General features: G+C 38.5%; 1 long non-coding RNA gene across 1 annotated transcript; it reads right to left on the bottom strand.

Annotated features, from left to right (window-relative positions):
• Nucleotides 1–9,905: 9,905 nt before the first annotated feature.
• LOC309689100 lies at nucleotides 9,906–14,900 on the bottom strand. Its single transcript, XR_014271255.1, has 3 exons — nucleotides 14,628–14,900; nucleotides 12,133–13,142; nucleotides 9,906–11,364 (listed from the first exon to the last, which is right to left on the bottom strand). It is a non-coding gene; the product is annotated as an uncharacterized lncRNA (long non-coding RNA).
• Between the last annotated feature and the right edge of the window lie 2,170 nt (nucleotides 14,901–17,070).

Here is a 17,070-nt window from a genome sequence, read left to right as displayed (position 1 = left end):
TCAAACTCCAGTCCTCAACATCAGCCTCACAGCTTCCTGTAGAGCACAGGTGTCAAACTTGAGGGCTGGTGTCCTGAAACTTTTTCATGTGTCCCTGCTGCAACACACCTGATTAAAATTAGATTATTAGCAAGACTTGACTGCATGCTGAGGTGGCAATCCCCAACCTTACTCAAGTAAATTTAAATAAATGTAAGTTTTTGGGAAATTGTACTTCTAAAAGTACTTTTGTTGCACCATGTTCATTCACTTATGAGCTGCTGTAACATGAATCAAATGGCTGAGGCTATATCTACACTAGCCCGGATAAATTTGAAAACTGTGTTTTCTTTTGAAAACGCTCTGTGTCCACACTATCGTTTTCACGTTGTGCGTCCACATTGAAACGGCCGAAAATACCCTCCGCTATATTAGGCTACGTTCACACTGCAGGGCTTAATGCTCAATTCCGATTTTTTGATCAAATCCAATTTTTTTTTTCTCTGCTTGTTCACACTACAAATACAATGTGACAGCAAACAAGCTCTAGTGTGAACCCTCAAAGCAGCCCGCATGCGCAAAAGAAGACATCACACACAACGCGCTTTGTTTAGACCCAGACCAAACAGTATTGTTTGACTGATGGCCCTTAATATAAAGACTTCGGACTTTATGTTTCCCAAATTTGCTTTAAGTTATAAAGTTATTTTGTTATTTACAAATGGCCTAATAATTATCCTTATTGCTGTTTTAGAGAGGAGCGGTGCTTCAAAGGATAGTTAGAAATGTCTGTCAGAATCTGCAGATAATACAGTACAAATAAAATGTTCCCATTTTCTGTACGTTTCACTAACATCTACACGGGATGACCAAGAAGCGTTCACGATGTCTTATCGGGTGCTTTTCAGGCGCTGATAATTGGCATCTGTCTTGTGTCAGTGACGTAAAAGACGGATTTAATGCGACATGACCATTCAAACAGCAGTCGCTTTCTAAAACATCAGATATGTATCGGATTCAGTACCACATACAAAAGTGACCCTGATCGGATTTAAAAATATCGGATTTGTGCTGTTCACACTGTCATAGCATGATCGGATATGGGTTGCATAGGGTCAAAAAAGTCAGATTTGATGCGCTTTCGCCTGCAGTGTGAACGTAGCCTAAGTTTAATTTAATTGGTCACATGACTGCATCACATGACTAAAATGTGTCATCGTTTTACCACAGTGTCACCACAGTGTGATTCACTGTCCACACTGCGACATGAAAACGGCATTTTCAAATATATCCGGTTTGGAAAGTGTTTTCAAAACACAGCGTTTTCCTTGACCAAAAATGAAGTCTCAGTGTGGACGGAAGGCCAAAACGAAGAGAAAAAGATGTGTTTTCAAACGAAAACGTATAAGTGTGGACATGGCCTGAATTGCCTCCTCAGCATGCAGTCAAGTTCTATAGTCTTGCTAATGACCTACCAATTTTAATTCTGGTATGTTGCAGCAGGGACACATTTAAAAGTTTCAGGACACTGGCCCTCGAGTTTGGCACCTGTTCTCTACAGGAAGCTGTGAGGCTGATGCTGCTAGTCACACTTTGTGAAAAACTGGTTCAGCGTCTGTCCACACGGGGGAGCTGCAGAAGGACTGACAGACTGAAGATCTGCTTTGTGGGCTGGACCTCTTCAGACACCAGAATGAAAGCAGAACCTGCAATATGACTCACAACACCTCTCTGAGGTTTGACTGAGTCAAAAGAGTTTGTGATCCAACTGCATGTTGGAGGCCAAAGGTCAGCTGCTGGCTGTGAGAGGTAGGTCCTTGGGTCAGTCTGAATGTGACAAACACACTGTCAGTTGCTGAGGAGTCGAGTCCTTTTTAATAACGCTTTGGCACACGAGTCCCAGATCAGTTACAGATGCTAGCCCTCGAGCAGAGAGGGTTGGTGTTCTGTGCTGTGGCTCGAATGCAGGCTGAGATCACAAGAAGACCTGCGAGCTGCTGATGTTTCATGTGTATGACGATGTGAAGAGAAGGAAGCTGAATGCAGAGGTCAGTGTGACAGAGCGACAACAGGAATGTGACATCACTTAGATGTGTTTCTAATGTGGCAGCACAGTTTTCACTTTATTGTTTCTGACTTCAGGTGGTGCTCTCCGCCTCTGCCGCCAGGCCATGTTACACCACAGTTCAAGAGGGGGGCAATGAACGTGTCACAGGTGCGACTCACCTGACTTGACTACACCTGAGTGTGTGGTCAGGTGAGTCTGAGGAGGAGGACCTGTGTCCGTCACATGTCTGCTGGGACTCTGCAGACACACAAATCTTGATGTAGGTGTAAAAACCACTGATGTTTGGAAATGCTGAGCTGGATTTGATCCAAACCTTCTGCTGTATTTATTTTTGTTTCATTCTCTATTTTCTGTAACAGAATGAAATAAATCAGGTTAAATTGTTTTCATTTGTCAGTGATGACAGTCATGCACCTGAGGGCATCATCAAACTGTTTTCATCTGAACCAAATATTTGCATAGATGTAAGATTATCTACAGCTGCTTTCAGTACCACTGATGTTAATTTAGTGTCTTTCTCTCCAGCTGATCTGAGTTAGCTTGAGTAACTACCACCAGCTGCTTTGGCCTGTTCTTTTCTGTATCACATGGTGGCGCAGTAAGTCACTGTAACTTTCATTTAATTAGAGTTTATTTCCTGTAAACAAATATTAAATGATTTCTAACCAACTGCATCAATCTGTCTGTGATTAGCCGTCCACACTGAGCTCTGACAGCTGTACAAATAGCGTTGTTCCTGAAGTCACACCTTGGTATTTTGGTAAATCCAGATTTATTTATCTCAGTCCTGCAAACGGGAAGCCGGATTTTCAGGTCATTAACTGAGGCATGAAAATGTGCGGCCTCTCCTACTTCCTGTCAAACAGCAAGTTTGTCTCCACATAGGATTCCAGGAGCTCGGGAATCTGACGGCGTATCTCTGCTTTGAATCCTCGCTTTGTGACGACAATCACAAACCTTCAGATTCTGTTTGCTGTCTTGACCCAAAAAAAGATGGCTGCCACACAGAGGTTTCTCTATTTTGATGGGGCGAATGATCAGATTTCACAAACAAACAGAAAATCATTTATGAAGCTGATCTTTAGACCCGTTGAGGAAAAACCTGCTGCAGACACATGATCTAAGACGGCTGAGGTGCACTGGCACAACACAACCTCAGTGATACATCACCTGCCAGTAGAGATGCTTAGGTCACTCAGCCTTGGCACAAAAGGCGGTGAAGACAACGTGTGCAGGAAAGAGGTGAGCGGGATGGCATAGACCTTCCCAGCAAATGCCTATTCGATCCAAAATAAGACGGAAGAATGAGACTGTCTCACAGGCTGTTCACCTGCTACTGCATGATGTAAAGCTCAGGGCTTCACTGTGCAACTGGTTGTTGAGAGCTCAGCCTGATGTCCAATAACGACAGTCTGCTTACAGGAAGTGGGTGAATCTGCAGTCCGCTGCTCTGACCAGAGAGGAGATGACTGTGGACTCCAACACTGGTCTGCGCACAAACACACTCCATGTTTCTGTTGATCTGAATGATTATGGTATTTTCATAGGTTTTAGTTTAATGAAACAAATCAATCTTCTTCTACTCAAAAAACTGATCATGACAGAGACATGAAGATTCATCATGAGACTGATCAACAGGACATTTTAAATCAGAGTAAAGTTGTTTCTAAAACTTTAACGTTACTCATTTATTAATGTAAATAAAAACAAACACTTCTGTCTTCTAAATCTGTTCAACTCTAACGCTGCATGAATGAAGTTAGCAGCTGGAAAACATCTCTGTGTGAGAGTGATTCAAACAACACCAATAAAATACCACTGATGTGTTTTACGTGGATTTCAAACAGTACAGATGTTATTCTGATATGAAATGTCGATGTTTTATAGTTTGTAAATAAAGGCACCTCCATATTGGAGCCACTGCGTGGCAGTGATGCATCCTTGAACCTGTGTGACTTTGCCTGTGTGACAACAAAACTATCGACTACACTACTCACTAACTTCACAACACAAAACACTAACTTTAAACTCCAAACACGCTAAAAGTCACAATTCTTTCACATCTCAAAACTTTCTTTCTCTCTCTCGCTCTTTTGCTCTCTCTCTCTTTCGCTGCCATCACTCATAAAACTTCTCCGCCTTTCTAAACAATCAAATGCCATGATGCCGTATTATTATTTTTTTATTTGATTTACCGTTTTTCCCCCAGTAAATATAAACAACAATAGTATTCAGGAAAAAGCTTTACGTATATATTTTTTTCATAACTCTGGCTTTATAGCCTATCAACACAATTTAAAAACTAGTATATAGTTTGAAGTCCACACTTTTTATACAAAAATGGAGAATCGGGGTTGTTTTGGGTTGAAAGCATCTTGTTACTATGTCATCTTAAATTGGTCATGCGATTGGTTTACCTTGACTATTTTATTCTTCCTCAGCCAATCAGCAGCACAATCGTCTGTGTTGAAAAATAGTAATGAGTCCACACCGCATTTTCTTGTTAGTAACAGCGTTTTAACGATAGAAATGGTAATTATTCAGATTAGTTACTGTTATTCCCATCACTGATGGGAATAACAGTAACCACTAATCATTTCTACCACTCATAAATGGTAAATGGACTGATTCTTATATAGCGCTTTTCTACTCTCCTGGAGTACTCAAAGCGCTGTATGCAACGCTGTATACAAACTAGTGACGGTATTTAATAATCTATATCCACAAATGAAAATTGTAAATAAATGACATTAGATGAGCACAAATCTACGGAAGAGGATTAGGGCCACTGGAAAAAAAAAAGGATTCTGACTTTAATCTCAGAATTCTGACTTTAATCTCAGAATTCTGACTTTTTTCTCAGAATTCTGACTTTAATCTCAGAATTCTGACTTTAATCTCAGAATTCTGACTTTTTTCTCAGAATTATGACTTTAATCTCAGAATTCTGACTTTTTTCTCAGAATTATGACTTTAATCTCAGAATTATGACTTTTTTCTCAGAATTCTGACTTTAATCTCAGAATTCTGACTTTTTTCTCAGAATTCTGACTTTAATCTCAGAATTTTGAGGTGGGCACCTGCAGGCTTCCAGCTTCAGTGACAGCGATGTGTCCAGTTTGGCAGGTGGAGAACTAATTCACTAAATATGGTGGATATAAGTGATTTTTTGCGTGGCCGAGGGGTCCCGAAGATGCTATTTTATTAATGGAAGAGCAGAAGGTGAGTAACAAAAAGAGAAATCGTTTGGTGTCTCCTATTTCTACAGGAAAACAGTTACGGTACAGTTACGGTTAGCATGCTTGTTAGCTTATAATGTTATATAGGAATGAACGTGTTTCACGATGTTACAGTATACTAGGTGAATTGACGTTTTAACTGTTGTTGATCGCAGGATCATCCCAGATGGGTTCGTTGCATTTTATTTTATTGTTCTACTATTTCAGAGTTTTTCAAGGCAGTTAAACGGAGCTGTGTTACAGATGCTAGCCGCCTGCCAATATCACTGATATATTTGATGTGTACAAGTAAGTTACACTTAGTACAGCGGAGGGGAGAAACTGTAATGAATGTTTATGCGGATATTTCACTCAGAAAAATGGGTGGCGTTCATACACAGCCACCAACACAGCCCCGGTTGTTGTTCTGACGGTGGCCGACTGACGATCCCCTCACAACATGTTAGCTAACACAAACTAATGTAGTGCATGTAACTGTGTGTATACATTAGTGGTACAGTGTCGGAAGAAATGAGCAAACTGTTAACTGTTTATAATGTCAGAATGACATCATCGTTCTCCTGCACTGTGTAATGTATGTCAGCTCAAGAAGGAAATCATATCTTATACTCTGAGCTGCCCAGTGCACTTAACGCCTACGTGTGGAAATGGTAGGCTACACTACAGTTAACTACCGGTAAAAAACTTAATACAGTATTTGATTTTTTTTTTTTATAGAACAATAAAATAAAAAGTGCTGGCTGAGGAGCGCTGCCGCGTTGAACTTTGACCTCGGAGTGACGTGACGTTTGTTCGCACAACCAATAGAAGTGCAGAAAGTCGCAAATCAGGCATATTGTTCGCATAAACACAAAAGTAAATAAATAAATAACGAAATAATCCCGATATTGTGCCAAAGACTGATTTACAATGTTACTTTGTGTTCTATGTGTAATACCTTTGCTTAAATGACTAAATGGACTGTGTATTTATGACTCTGCGTTATAGTCCTGCATACATAAGTAACATTCATATGTACATATAAAAATGTACAGAGATATGTACACAAGCGTGTACACAAAAGTCTACTGCTGATCGAGCTGCTCAGTGGTCGTACAGTCTCATGCAGAGAGCGTGGAGGTGTTGTCCGTTGCCATTCCACCACTCCAGCAGACCACAACATAAAAGACAGCAGACGCCACCACAGTGTCGTAGAACATCCTTAGAAGACGTACTACCTACATCATAACCAATCAAGTCCTGCTTTTTTTAAATACAGAAGAGGATTTATTATTTACTGAAAGGCTATGCCTTAGTTTGCTTCTTTCATTATTGTGTTTCGCCCTGCATAAAATAGATAGCTTTTCTGACAACTACAGTCAGTACTCTCCTACTGGCATTAGCAGTGACCTAACAGCCTTAACCGTAATATTGCTTTGCAGTGTAAATGTTGCAGAAAATGACTGTCTTTTCTTTCTTCTTGTGTGCAGATTGACTGTGACGTCATAGCACTGATGGATGATGCAACTTTGGCAAACTACATGCCCTCGTACGGAGACCGAATTGCCCTCTTCAATTTCTGCAAAAGCAAGCAACCACTGTCAAAAAGAAAACTAGGACTTCTGCAAAAAGTTTGTGAGAAAATGCAAACCAGAAAAGAAAGTCCAAAGGAGAACACTTCACATACAGATGCAGGAATAAGACAGACAAAGAAGCAAAAAGCAACACGAAATGTTGAGATAGGATGGATACACAGTGATGGAAAAATAGCCAAACAGGTGAGAGCGAAGCAGGGAGGTGGCACTAGAAAATTCAAATGGCCACTGATGCTGGATTAAAAGATATTGTTCAGGAAGGAAAGAAACTTTTTTTTCCTGATGGCATATCTCCTAAGGGATGTGAAACAGATTTTGAGTTTGAGGTTTGGGACTTTAAACAGAACCACCTTACTGATGATACCTGCCAGTCTATTGGCAATATGTATGAGGCAGCGAGACTGACAATGTTACGCTTCTACATTGCAACAAAACCAAAAAATCCTGAAGAAGATGCCAGCGAGACATCTGAAGTGGTGTTTGTCTCAGCAAACAGTGGCAGTGACATTAATCCATTGCAAGTGGGGGAAGTCAGGGGTAATTTTGATGAAGTCATCGCTGGTTCAGGAATTTTAGATGATCCAGAAATTACTTTTGGTCCAATTTTTGATGCTGAAGAAGATACAGAAGACACATTAGTCTATGAGGGTTTTCTTGTCCCCCTCAGTCCACCTAATTCAGAGAACGTAATAACAATCACCATACGTCATACTGACACTTTACATGACATGATTACTGCTTTCTTTGATGAGGAGATTTTGAGCAAAACACTGAATGTGAAGCGCATACTTCCAGACAACACAGAAGAACCAGGCACTGGATCAGGAATACTAAGAGATGTACTCACATGCTTCTGGCATGAATTTTATGAGCGATGCACCCTACGTGCAACCGTTAAAGTGCCATTCATTCGCCATGATTTTCCTGCTGAAAAATGGAAGGCAGTTGGGCGAATACTCTTGAAAGGTTACCAAGAATGTCAGTATTTTCCAAATAAACTTGCAATCCCTTTTCTGGAACAAGTGCTTTTCAGTGGTGTTTACAGTGATCTTAAAGCACACTTTCTACAGTTTGTCAGCAGCCAAGAATGTGATGTTTTGATGGAAGCAGTAAAAGATTTCTCTGCAGTTGACTTGGATGATCTTGTGGAAGTTCTTGACAGTTATGGCTGTAGAAAAAGAATCACTGCTGAGACTCTTCCTACAATCCTTGATGAAATAGCACACAAAGAGCTTGTCCAAAAACCATTGTTTGTTATTGACTGCTGGAGGGAGATCATCGACTCCCATATCTCCCTCAGTCCGGAGGGTCTGACCAAATTATTCTCTGAACTGCAACCAACTTCAAAAAAAGTGTGCCAGCTACTGAAATTTGCTGTGGATTTGACTCCACAACAAAAAGAAGTGAAAAATCATCTCAAAAGATTCATCAGAGAGCTGGATAACATTAAACTTCAGAAATGTATGCGTTTCTGCACCGGATCTGACCTTATAGTAACAAACAGTATTTATGTGGAATTTCAAGATATGACAGAATTTACAAGAAGACCAGTCGGACACACGTGTGGGAATGTTCTGCAGCTAGCTAACAGCTATGAAAACTTCCCAGACTTTCGTTCTGAATTTAATGCAGTTCTTGAAAGTAATGTCTGGGTGATGGACATTGTTTACTCTCACAGCAATGCGCTACATTTGAACTGCTCATGCACACTAGACCATAACTGTAAAGAGATGTTAGGAATATGTATTTTTATGTATTTTGAACTTATACAGTATACTTTTTTTAATTAGAGAGAAGTTTCTCATCTCTGTTAGAAGTCCAGTTTTGGCTAATATTTCATTTTGTTTTATCATTTTGAGTTTTACATGATACAGTCACAAAACAAAACGAACGGGTACACTGTTTACTACCATATCCAGAGCTGTCTTCACCAAATCCAAGCTTTCCAGCTGTAAGACAGAAACCTTCAGCAAAAGCATGAAGAAAGATTATTAAAGATCTATAAACTATAATTAAACTGCTCTTAAACTTTCTTTGATGCACCATGTGTGGTGTGAGAGCTCAGCACAGTCAAATACTTTTGTAAGTAATTAGTAGTAAGACTAATTCATTCAGATGGTATTTTCTTATTAGGTCAGGGCTAAAACTGAACATAGTTATAACGTAAAAGTACTGCTGTTATGCAACACTGTATTGTAAAAGGAATAAGTACAATTTTATACTTTAGCATTTGTCATGTCTGAAAATATTTTGCTTTACAGTATATGCAATTTTTAGTTAAGGTAGGTTAAGGTATCAAAGTTTGTCATTTGTTGTTGATTACAAAGGTTCCATTTCAAGTTGGTGAAAATATTTTTTAAAATTCCAGTATTTTCTTAATGCCATATTGTTTCTAAGCATACCTGTTATTCATCCATCAAATTCATTCAAGCTGCTTAAAGGATTCAGTCTGTTTTGAAGACGGTTATTGATTACTGAGATCATAAATAAACACTGTACAGTTCAGTGCAGTGGTCAAGTGCTGTGATTATTCAGGCATCCTTTTGTAATGCCAAATTGTCATGTTCTCAGATATAGTATTAATCTTAACACCTGAAAAAATGTCTTGTTACTGCCAGAAATTATGCATTTTTATTTGTATGCATGTATGTTCTCAGCCATTCACACTTGTTTTTATTTCTATACCATAGATGACACTGGAGGAATATGTGATACCACAATAGCCAGTGTTCATGGTCTTTACAGTAAGTCACTGATGTATACTGATGCATAACAAGACTGTATGAGATCTATAAGTTTGTTTTAAAAGTTGAGTCATTCTTGTTACAGGGCAGTTTATATGGTTATGAGACTTAGCCATGTTATTGGCGTTGGCAAGAACAGGTTTCTTGTAAACTTTTTTTCAATAAAATGTTACTGTACACAGTACATTTGTATTGTTGTTTTGAATTTGTTCATCAAGCTCCTTATCTATTTGAACATGCCAGAATTCAAGAGACTGCCACACATGAGCTCAGTAACATGGAAGAATACCATTTATTTTTAATTTCAAACATTTCATAAAGATACACAAATATAAATGTAAAACATGTTGCACTTAATGTGACAATAACTTGGTTCCACTTGCAGGAACTGTTTTGTTGCACTGTTGCTGGGATACTACAAATAAAAGTCAAAATATTTTTGGTATGTTTCTTATCATTTTAGGATTCATGATATAAAGGAGCCTTGTGTACGACAGCTCACACTGAATCAGTATAGCAATGACTCATGGTCATTTTACATGAAAACCAGCTAAAATATCTTACAACTAACAAGTGAAATACATTAATAATTAAGTGATGGACCTTCATATGGGTAAATGATTATAATAGCTTTGCTTTAATATAATTGCACTAAAAGCTCCCCAAAAGGCATAACGACTTTAAATATTAACAATGATACGTTTATAGAAACATGCTGTTGTCAAGACCTAGAACTGTTAATGCTACTATGGTTTGCTGAAACATACCACAGATAACCCGGGCACTTAGCATATCATATGCTGGTGCCTGGGTTTCCATCCATGAATATTAAGAGTAAAGGTTGATACAGAAAACAATGAGCAGGGAGCTGGTCAGTTTATATTTTATATACTATGCACATGTCTGGCAACAAAACACAGAAATTTATATTGCAATTTACTGGTAGGCAGGTTTACACCACTTATGATTCAATCAAAAATATAACATTTGTAAATGCAGTTTAATGTATGGCCTTTTAATAGGATTGACATGTTTCATAACTGACTGATAATATCACAATATTCAGCTTTTTCAAAGTAATATATAAACACTTCTGTTTAATGGTAGTGTGAATGTAGAAAAACAATCAAATTTGGGGGGGGGAGATACCAACCAAACTGTATTTATTACTATGATCAACATAAAATGATACTAGTTGGTGCTGACCTCCTATCAGCACTCTGAATTTACATTACAGCAGAAATAAGCAGAAATATTCTGAGAGAATGACCTGAAAAATGGCATGTTCGGTCACACCTAAAAGATGTCTTTCATTTAATGCAGTGCAGAAATACCTGCATAAAAGGTACCTGTAAGACATGGCACCTACTATCAAATCACGTTATCAAGATAAAGAGAAATATTTTGTATTTATTTGTACATTTACACACTGAAGTTCCTTAAATACTTTGCAGTATTTCTTCTCTTAACCTAATATACAGATCCGCAGCACCAAGTGGATCTCCTGGGGCATCCCATTCATTTTCTACCATAAGCAGACAACACAGTTCAAAGACTGTTTCATCACAGGGGTGTTGACCTTTTGGGCTACACTCTTCCATACACAAAGTGATATCCTCCATAGAAATAGGCTTCAGTCTATCCTCAGCACTGTGCAGCTCTGGAAATGAGTACATTACTACTGGTCGACCCAATGCTGCACTATCACTTGGCCGGATTTTGTGCGAGTTCCATGCGTTCACAACTTCATCAAGTTCATCCTACATGAAAAACAACACAATATAAGTATATGAAACAGACCATGTACCAGTAGATTTAGCCAAAGTTGAGGCTTATTAACTCATTAATCAACAGACATAGAAAGTGACCTCTAATTAATGTAAAACCAAGCAGCAACAACAAAATAGCACTTTCACTAAACAGCACATGGACACAGAATGATGCTGCATGATTCTACTGTTGAATAGATAGCCCAACACTTTATACTCAGTGTGCAATGATTCTACAATATATTTTCAATAGAGAATTAACCAAATGATAGGATTGCTTTCTGAAACCGTGCCCAAAGGACCACTAGGTAACAGACTCCATAGTAATTTAAACCATGTGGCAATAAAAAAAAAAAAAATGCTCCATGCACCTGTGCTGAGAAAGGTGCAGTTACTTCCACTGATAACATGAATACAATTCCATCAAAGTATTAAAATGGAATCCCAAAAAGTTGATTCTGTTCATCTGGATGTAGCGTTTTCAGTGTGAGAAATGTTCTGTCAAAAAAATTCCTTACCTGGCTGATTGAGCATGCATCAAGACATATTAACTCATTCACTGCCATTGACGTCTATAGCCGTCAATTGCAGTGAATGAGTCAATGGGTTTAACTCATTCACTGCCAATGGCTGGCAGTGAATGAGTTAAAATGGAAATAAAATTCATATTTAATTTAAAGAAAAAAAAAAGTTCTAACCATATTTATATTTTCTATTTATGCAGCTAAGACATTACATAGCATGAGCACATGCTTTTACCTGAATAAGATTGAGAAAGCAGAATTGGATAAGACTTTTGTCCAAAAAATCCCCTGTGAAGTGGCCATCATCCTGAAAAGTTTGAAATAAGTTCATCCAAAATTGTGCACTCTGTTTGCGTAGGGTAGCCCACCATCCTTCTATACGTTGGTTGGCCGTACTTCTTCCGTAAAGGAAACTTTTCTCACCTGCAAAACTGTCTGTGTGGTTTCTCCGTAAAAACATCTGCATTTGTTCGACACAACCATTTTCGGTACCTCGGTCAGCACATAACCTTTCTGGACATCCACTGATGCATGAAACTGTTTTCAGAAAATAACTTGCAATCAATTTAGGGTCATTGTTTGTGGTATAAGCCTCCATCCATAAAACATGGCGGCTAAAACCATCTATGCAGCCACTGATAGCAATACCATATGGTTTCAACTTGTCATAGCCATCCATGTGCCAGAGAGCATTTGGCCCTCTGCAGCTGTACTGTCGTCTTCTCAACCATCGAGCTCGTCTTAGTTCCACACCTTGAGGGTCAAGCAATTTGATTATGCATCTTACAGTATCTTGTGACACCACAAATCCATGTTGAATTGCACGTAGATGTAGCCAACGATAACCTTGCATCTGTCCATTTGTCATGATCTCTTGTTGGACAAAGGCTAGCACTTCCTCGAAGTTTGATTGATTCTTCCTTCTAAAAAGCCCAAGTCTTTTACAAATTCTCTTTAGAGTTCGAACACTTATAATTGTCTGATGACTATGTGCTAAAATTGAAAGTATTTCTTTGTTACTGAAAGAAAGTCTGAAATACAGTCTTATTAAGTCATGCAAATCTGATATGTCAGCCACTGTTTCTCTCACTTTGAGAGGTGAACTTTTTGCAGAAGTCCTAGTTTTCTTTTTGACAGTGGTTGCTTGCTTTTGCAGAAATTGAAGAGGGCAATTCGGTCTCCGTACGAGGGCATGTAGTTTGCCAAAGTTGCATCATCCATCAGTGCTATGACGTCACAGTCAATCTGCACACAAGAAGAAAGAAAAGACAGTCATTTTCTGCAACATTTACACTGCAAAGCAATATTACGGTTAAGGCTGTTAGGTCACTGCTAATGCCAGTAGGAGAGTACTGACTGTAGTTGTCAGAAAAGCTATCTATTTTATGCAGGGCGAAACACAATAATGAAAGAAGCAAACTAAGGCATAGCCTTTCAGTAAATAATAAATCCTCTTCTGTATTTAAAAAAAGCAGGACTTGATTGGTTATGATGTAGGTAGTACGTCTTCTAAGGATGTTCTACGACACTGTGGTGGCGTCTGCTGTCTTTTATGTTGTGGTCTGCTGGAGTGGTGGAATGGCAACAGACAACACCTCCACGCTCTCTGCATGAGACTGTACGACCACTGAGCAGCTCGATCAGCAGTAGACTTTTGTGTACACGCTTGTGTACATATCTCTGTACATTTTTATCTGTACATATGAATGTTACTTATGTATGCAGGACTATAACGCAGAGTCATAAATACACAGTCCATTTAGTCATTTAAGCAAAGGTATTACACATAGAACACAAAGTAACATTGTAAATCAGTCTTTGGCACAATATCGGGATTATTTCGTTATTTATTTATTTACTTTTGTGTTTATGCGAACAATATGCCTGATTTGCGACTTTCTGCACTTCTATTGGTTGTGCGAACATACGTCACGTCACTCCGAGGTCAAAGTTCAACGCGGCAGCGCTCCTCAGCCAGCACTTTTTATTTTATTGTTCTATAAAAAAAAAAATCAAATACTGTATTAAGTTTTTTACCGGTAGTTAACTGTAGTGTAGCCTACCATTTCCACACGTAGGCGTTAAGTGCACTGGGCAGCTCAGAGTATAAGATATGATTTCCTTCTTGAGCTGACATACATTACACAGTGCAGGAGAACGATGATGTCATTCTGACATTATAAACAGTTAACAGTTTGCTCATTTCTTCCGACACTGTACCACTAATGTATACACACAGTTACATGCACTACATTAGTTTGTGTTAGCTAACATGTTGTGAGGGGATCGTCAGTCGGCCACCGTCAGAACAACAACCGGGGCTGTGTTGGTGGCTGTGTATGAACGCCACCCATTTTTCTGAGTGAAATATCCGCATAAACATTCATTACAGTTTCTCCCCTCCGCTGTACTAAGTGTAACTTACTTGTACACATCAAATATATCAGTGATATTGGCAGGCGGCTAGCATCTGTAACACAGCTCCGTTTAACTGCCTTGAAAAACTCTGAAATAGTAGAACAATAAAATAAAATGCAACGAACCCATCTGGGATGATCCTGCGATCAACAACAGTTAAAACGTCAATTCACCTAGTATACTGTAACATCGTGAAACACGTTCATTCCTATATAACATTATAAGCTAACAAGCATGCTAACCGTAACTGTACCGTAACTGTTTTCCTGTAGAAATAGGAGACACCAAACGATTTCTCTTTTTGTTACTCACCTTCTGCTCTTCCATTAATAAAATAGCATCTTCGGGACCCCTCGGCCACGCAAAAAATCACTTATATCCACCATATTTAGTGAATTAGTTCTCCACCTGCCAAACTGGACACATCGCTGTCACTGAAGCTGGAAGCCTGCAGGTGCCCACCTCAAAATTCTGAGATTAAAGTCAGAATTCTGAGAAAAAAGTCAGAATTCTGAGATTAAAGTCAGAATTCTGAGAAAAAAGTCATAATTCTGAGATTAAAGTCATAATTCTGAGAAAAAAGTCAGAATTCTGAGATTAAAGTCATAATTCTGAGAAAAAAATCAGAATTCTGAGATTAAAGTCAGAATTCTGAGATTAAAGTCAGAATTCTGAGAAAAAAGTCAGAATTCTGAGATTAAAGTCAGAATTCTGAGATTAAAGTCAGAATCCTTTTTTTTTTCCAGTGGCCCTAATCCTCTTCCGTAGATTTGTGCTCATCTAATGTCATTTATTTACAATTTTCATTTGTGGATATAGATTATTAAATACCGTCACTAGTTTGTATACAGCGTTGCATACAGCGCTTTGAGTACTCCAGGAGAGTAGAAAAGCGCTATATAAGAATCAGTCCATTTACCATTTATGAGTGGTAGAAATGATTAGTGGTTACTGTTATTCCCATCAGTGATGGGAATAACAGTAACTAATCTGAATAATTACCATTTCTATCGTTAAAACGCTGTTACTAACAAGAAAATGCGGTGTGGACTCATTACTATTTTTCAACACAGACGATTGTGCTGCTGATTGGCTGAGGAAGAATAAAATAGTCAAGGTAAACCAATCGCATGACCAATTTAAGATGACATAGTAACAAGATGCTTTCAACCCAAAACAACCCCGATTCTCCATTTTTGTATAAAAAGTGTGGACTTCAAACTATATACTAGTTTTTAAATTGTGTTGATAGGCTATAAAGCCAGAGTTATGAAAAAAATATATACGTAAAGCTTTTTCCTGAATACTATTGTTGTTTATATTTACTGGGGGAAAAACGGTAAATCAAATAAAAAAATAATAATACGGCATCATGGCATTTGATTGTTTAAAAAGGCGGAGAAGTTTTATGAGTGATGGCAGCGAAAGAGAGAGAGAGCAAAAGAGCGAGAGAGAGAAAGAAAGTTTTGAGATGTGAAAGAATTGTGACTTTTAGCGTGTTTGGAGTTTAAAGTTAGTGTTTTGTGTTGTGAAGTTAGTGAGTAGTGTAGTCGATAGTTTTGTTGTCACACAGGCAAAGTCACACAGGTTCAAGGATGCATCACTGCCACGCAGTGGCTCCAATATGGAGGTGCCTTTATTTACAAACTATAAAACATCGACATTTCATATCAGAATAACATCTGTACTGTTTGAAATCCACGTAAAACACATCAGTGGTATTTTATTGGTGTTGTTTGAATCACTCTCACACAGAGATGTTTTCCAGCTGCTAACTTCATTCATGCAGCGTTAGAGTTGAACAGATTTAGAAGACAGAAGTGTTTGTTTTTATTTACATTAATAAATGAGTAACGTTAAAGTTTTAGAAACAACTTTACTCTGATTTAAAATGTCCTGTTGATCAGTCTCATGATGAATCTTCATGTCTCTGTCATGATCAGTTTTTTGAGTAGAAGAAGATTGATTTGTTTCATTAAACTAAAACCTATGAAAATACCATAATCATTCAGATCAACAGAAACATGGAGTGTGTTTGTGCGCAGACCAGTGTTGGAGTCCACAGTCATCTCCTCTCTGGTCAGAGCAGCGGACTGCAGATTCACCCACTTCCTGTAAGCAGACTGTCGTTATTGGACATCAGGCTGAGCTCTCAACAACCAGTTGCACAGTGAAGCCCTGAGCTTTACATCATGCAGTAGCAGGTGAACAGCCTGTGAGACAGTCTCATTCTTCCGTCTTATTTTGGATCGAATAGGCATTTGCTGGGAAGGTCTATGCCATCCCGCTCACCTCTTTCCTGCACACGTTGTCTTCACCGCCTTTTGTGCCAAGGCTGAGTGACCTAAGCATCTCTACTGGCAGGTGATGTATCACTGAGGTTGTGTTGTGCCAGTGCACCTCAGCCGTCTTAGATCATGTGTCTGCAGCAGGTTTTTCCTCAACGGGTCTAAAGATCAGCTTCATAAATGATTTTCTGTTTGTTTGTGAAATCTGATCATTCGCCCCATCAAAATAGCATAGCATAGCATAGCATCTTTATTTATAACGCACTTTACATCCAACTATGTTGACCAAAGTGCTACAAATATAAAACAGAGAGGAAACAGTTTAAATTACATATAAAATATCTTAAAATTAAAAGTAATATAATTAATAAGAAACGTATTAAGAGACATCCACAAGTCCTGCTGTGCTAAAAGCCAAGGTAAATAAATATGTTTTAAGACGTGATTTAAAAACAGATAAGGAAGGT

The sequence above is a fragment of the Aulonocara stuartgranti genome, assembly GCF_965226115.1.
Source record: "Aulonocara stuartgranti genome assembly, chromosome: 15".
NCBI classification, from domain to species: domain Eukaryota; kingdom Metazoa; phylum Chordata; class Actinopteri; order Cichliformes; family Cichlidae; genus Aulonocara; species Aulonocara stuartgranti.
This window is presented reverse-complemented; position numbering and strand designations above follow the sequence as displayed.